This window comes from Amblyomma maculatum, chromosome 10 (genome assembly GCF_055883805.1).
Source record: "Amblyomma maculatum isolate TAMU_Amacu chromosome 10, ASM5588380v1, whole genome shotgun sequence".
NCBI lineage: Eukaryota > Metazoa > Arthropoda > Arachnida > Ixodida > Ixodidae > Amblyomma > Amblyomma maculatum.
In genome coordinates, this window is record NC_139353.1 from 162,845,744 (window position 1) to 162,851,454 (window position 5,711).

At 48.8% G+C, this 5,711-nt stretch overlaps 1 pseudogene; it reads left to right on the forward strand.

Moving 5' to 3' along the window:
- The first annotated feature begins 215 nt into the window (after positions 1-215).
- Positions 216-1,011, forward strand: LOC146177823 (uncharacterized; annotated as a pseudogene).
- The last annotated feature ends 4,700 nt before the right edge of the window (positions 1,012-5,711 follow it).

The window sequence follows — 5,711 nt, forward strand, 5'->3', positions numbered from 1 at the left end:
ATTTCTGCACAGATATATTCAGCACATTACTTGGAAGCGGCATTGGCAGTGGTGACGGCGATATCTGCTGTACCTAACCGCATCTTCTGCACATTGCAGGTTAGAACTTTTATTTTCGCCTGTACACTTTTGACACGGGCAGAGGCGCATTATTTTTTTTTTTTTTGGGGGGGGGGGGGGGGCGATTGGTCTGAGCGTGCTGCTTTGATTTCACTATGACAAAAGAGTTGGTAAGGCTTTTTCAGGATCTCAAGGAAGAGCTTAAAACCGAATTCATAGCATTTAAAGACGCGATTGACAGGAACATGCCTACAGAAGAACGCAGTGTTCGTGCTGAATTGGAAGAGATTAAGAAAAGCGTGGAATTTATCAGCAAAAGCTTTTATGAGGCAAATCGTCAGGCAGCAACTACAGCCGCTGAAAATACCGCTCTGAAGAAAGACAATGAGGCAGAGAGTGAGCACGCCTGAACAAGGCCTACAGGAATGTCAAACCAACCTTGTAAAAGCGGAACAATACTCGCGAAACAAGAAACTGGAAATCAAAGGCGTTCTGCAGGAACCAAATGAGAGCCTTTCCGACATCCTGAAAAAGATAGGCGAGGCGATAGGTGAGCCGATAGCAAGTACTAACATTGATATGTATCACAGAGTACCGACTTAAGACAAGAAACAGACGAACCTAATCGTACAGTTTCTTAGACGAGAAAAGCGTGATCAGGTGTTGGAAAAATCGCGGAAGAAAAGGTTGACCAATGCAGTACTGGGCTTGCCTTCATCATCCGAGGACGACCAACAAGACGCGTTACAGGGGTCACCAATCTGCGTAAATGAGTACCTTTGTCCGTTTATGAAAAAACTGCTTGGAGCGACCATTGCATGAAAGCGAGAATGTGAGTGCAAATATTTATGGATAAAGAATGGATCTATTTTCGAGCGACGCACTTACACGGCTTCCGCTGTGATAATCCAGCGTGAGAGTGAGATTGATAAGATTAGCGCTTACATCTGAATGAGGCCTTTCACCCTGGCCATAAATATGTCAGAATGCTGGTGAATCATGGCTAACGACAGTATTGCCCCAAAAGAATTTGTAAATATCGTAAAACACATGAAGGCAAGTAAATGGCTTAAATATTGCCACCTAAGAGGGAAGAGGTAATGCTACTTTTGGATTCTTGTGGCGTAAATTTTCAAGTAATGGCGCAAATTTTGAAGTGTCTCTATCTGCCCAACATCGAGCCATCTGATTGGTGGAAACGCCGGAACATCATGTTGCCACCTCTTCCGATTTTGGTGGTAACACCCGGTTCCGGCATTTCTACCAATCGGATGACTTGATGTTACGTGAGATAGCGACATTTCGATAACGACGCAAACTTAGAACACGGACCCTGGTCTCCAAATAGCCCCTCGGGTTTTATTAGGGTCAGCGTGGACCGCAAACGGCACCACCGTCTGCGGGAGTCAGTGAAACAATTAGCGCCCTTTGTTGAAACGCTACCAGGTTATAGTTCACTTTACCAGGAAGAACATCTTGCTTTATTAGCGGTTACCTAACAGTTTTGGCGTTGTAAACTTCTTTCCACCACCAGGCTAGCTCACTTCATTTCATACGCAACGTTTCCTTACTACATTTCTTTGGGAGGGTTAGCAACCAGGGGCTGAGGAGTGAGGACGCGTTTTGCGTCGGCTCCACACTTTTTGTCTCGATGTGCCAGAAATTTTCACCGGAATTTGGTTTCAGTGGTGCCATTGTGCGTCGGAAGGCGTCGTGATCTTGTGGACACCGAATTTGTGACTGTGAGTGCAGCAGTTTGGTTTTTATTGCCGGTCTTGTGCGGACCACCTGCGAAACGCTAGCGCCCGTTTGGCCTAGCGCGGCTTCGACCGAGGAGACCGGCCCGGAGGCCCCCTCACCGCTGGTCTACCACCGCGTTTGTGGACCAAAAATGACGATGCACGTGACCGTAGAAGGTACTGACCTCGATCCAGAAGACTACGACAGCACCTGGGTACAAACGCTCAGGAAAAAGGTTGAATCGAAAACCAAGCGGACGCTTCTGAATGATTCCAAGGAGGACAAGGTGGTGCAACACCGCGTTCCAAACGGGGAAGCCGCTCATGGCGCTGCTAAAGCAACTAGAAGAAAATTGGCTGAACGGTCAATAGCTGTGAATTTTCCGAGGTTCCCGGAAGAAGGTATCAAGGTGATTATTAGGCCTCGGGAAGGTCTAGCCGTCATTAAACGCACGTCGGGCCCGCTGCTTAGTCAGGCCCTCGCCATAGCTGTCGGAATCAGCTGGTCGGAGCTGGACTCATGGTGTGTCAACGGAAAGCAAGGTACGGTGCTCTTTCATTCCTTGGACTTTAGTCGAGGCGTGAAGGTAGCCGCAATCCGTTGCTTTAAACTCGAGAACAAGGAGCATGAAGTGGTGGCCAATCTGATAGCACCGGAGCATTGCGGCCGAGGAGTCGTCCATGGGATCTGTGATACATTCACGGAAGAACAGTTGTTCAGGGCATTCAGGAAGGATCCACAGAACCCAACGGTCGCTGGATTGCGGCGGATGGGGAAGACTTCCACTATTATTATCACCTTTTTGGAACCTGAAGTCCCAAGATTTGTCAGGATTGAAGGCATGCTTATGCCATGTCGATTGTTCAAAAAAAGATATGAAGTTTGCTTCAGATGTGGGGAACTTGGTCATTGCTCAGATGTGTGCAATAGTGAAAAACCTAAGTGCCGTGGTTGTGGGGTGGTATCACCGCCCGAAGATCACCAGTGCACTCCCCAATGTCGCCTATGTGGAAAGGGCCACCTAACGAGAGACAGACGCTGCAAAGAACTCTTCCGTACACCCTACGTTATCAAGAAGAGAAAGTGGGAAGCAAAATTAGCCGCCGAGGAGGCAGCCAAACAGAAGCTAGCCGCCGAGGAGGAGGCCAAGAAGCTGCAACAGGTCCGTTTTAGTCGTCGCGATGGGCGTAGTGAGTCCCACAACCGGTCCCAGAGCCGTACAAGAGCCCGTTCCTCTTCGTTCCCGCGACTGCAGACGCCGTCGTCCAAGACGATAATGGAGGGCTCTCGACCAAAGCAACAGCCGCAGCAGCAGCAGCAGCAGCAGCAGAAACCGCCGCAGACACCATCAAAAGGAGTGAGTAGTAACTATCAGGACTCAGCTGAGGTTCAGGCTCCAAAAAACAGAATCAGTTGTTACAGGCGCAAGTTAAGGCATTGCAGGAACAAATCATTGCGATAGGCAAAATTTCACAACCAATGGAGACCGAAATGCCGGTAGCGGAGGCACCGCAGAATGAACAGAAAAAGACCCCTAGGGACAGTCCTCCTGCAGCAAAAAAGAAAAGAGGTCCCGAGCCGGATCTCGAAACCCGCGTCCAAGGATTGGAAAAACGATTCGCTTAAAAAGAAGACGACGACAATATTTTCTAACAACAAGTTATGACCGCGTTAGAACGCCTGAACAGTGCTATGGCAGAGATGCGGGTCGAAATGGCTAGGAGAGACGAGAGAATTCAGTTGGTTTACCAAGAGATTCATAACATTAAAAATGGCTCTGCATCACCGTAGAAATACCATTTGGCAGTGGAACTGTAGGGGCTTCAGTCGCAAACGCGTGGTACTGGAAACTTTTTTGACGAACATTGACAAACCCGAAGTAATCGCATTGCAGGAGTGCAGTAAGCACGCTAAGCTAGCGAGTTACAAATCATACGCGGGACGAGATGACAACACGCGAGTGGTCACCCTTGTCAAAAGGAATATAACGGTGCTGCAGCATAATACCGGGACAACAAATGTTGACCATATACTAATCGAGATAATCCCACAAAAAAGAAAATTCAAAAGTCTATTCATCTCAATGTATATAGCCCGCCTCGACAAGAACGTCAATGCAACTTCAATGAGCTATTCGCCAAAGCGCGAGTTATCGCGAAAGGAGGACCCCTGTTGATAGCAGGGGACTTTAACGCGCATCACACGGCATGGGGGTATAGATACACGCAGGTAAAAGGACGCGAACTATGGAACAACATTCAGCAGAATGGCTTATTGCTTCTGACGGATCTCCTGAAACCAACCCGCCAGGGTAACAGCGTTTCGATAGACACATCTCCGGACTTAACTCTAACTGGAGGCTGCATTTACGCCACGTGGTGCAACACAGGTGAAAACTTAGGCAGCGACCATAAAATTATAGAAATCGTAGTAGATAACGGCCCACCGGTCATCCGCACCAAAACGACAACGTTGGTGAACTGGGAGGCTTTCCGAAATGGCCGCACAGGTGACGAGGAAGGCATAAGTAACATTGACGATTGGAATAAAAAGGTCATTCAGTCGGTCAACGAAGCAACGGAGGAGGTGGAGGTTGACGAAGACATTGAAGGAGTAGACCGTCACATGGTCAGGCTCTGGCGTAAGAAGAAGGATCTAGAAACGAGACTCACACAGAAAAGAGGGAATAGGAACTTGTGCAGAGAATTGGCAGTGCTTAACAAAGAAATTGAAGAATATGCGCTCGTTTTAACGAGGCAAAACTGGGGCAGCATTTGTGAAAAACTGGACAGGAATATCGGGAACGCAAGCACGTGGCACTTCGGCATCTTCTAGATCCCGACAAATCTAAACTGGAGGCCAGGCAGCAAATTCACAGGCTAATGCATACCTTTGATGGGACCGCGGCTACTCTCATAGCCCAAGTCCGAGACCGGTATTTGAACTGTGCAGAGGGTATAGGCCAACAAATGCCTGATTACAAGGGCCAGGAAAACCCGGAGCTAGATAGCCCGATAACGGTTGCCGAAGTCCGGGCAGAAATAAATAGACTGAGAACAAAGACTGCTGCAGGTCCGAACAGAGTCAACAGTCGAATGCTAAGAAACTTGGACGACGCGTCGATCCGACACCTCGCAGCATTGATGCAGGAGTGTTGGGAGGCCGGTCGGCTGCCGGCGACATGGAAGGCCGCAAACCTCGTATTCCTCCCGAAGCCGGGGAAGCGACCGGGTTTCGAACACTTGTGTCCGATCTCGCTCACGTCATGCGTGGGGAAACTAATGGAGCATGTTGTTCAGGCCCGGCTGAACCGGTTTTTGGAGGACAACGATATCTATCCGAACACCATGATAGGATTTAAACCGCATTTGGCCGCATGCGATGTCATGCTGCAGCTAAAAGAACAGATCATACACAATTCAACAGTAGACACCAGGCTGATCATTGGTCTAGACGTGTCAAAAACTTTTGACAACGTGAAGCACTCGGCTATTCTGCAGAATCTCAGTGCATTAGATGTTGGAGTTCGATGTTGGACACGCGACTTCCTCAGCGATAGAACGGCAACTATCAGTATGGGGGGACACACAGTAGAAGGTATTCGACTGGGAAACAAAGCCACACCACAGGGATCGGTGTTGTCCCCGACGCTGTTTAATATCGCCATGATTGGTCTCCCCCCAAAACTAGACGAAATCCAAGGGCTACACCATACATTATATGCAGATGACCTGACTCTGTGGATGTGCAGTGGCAGTGACGGTGAAATTGAGCAGACATTCCAGCGGGCAATCGAAGTTATAGAAACATACTTAGAACCGATCGGGCTCAGATGTTCGGCCGAGAAATCGGAAGCGCTCGTTCTCACGTCAATGCCATTGCCCCATCGTCGGCGTATAAAGCAGGATAAC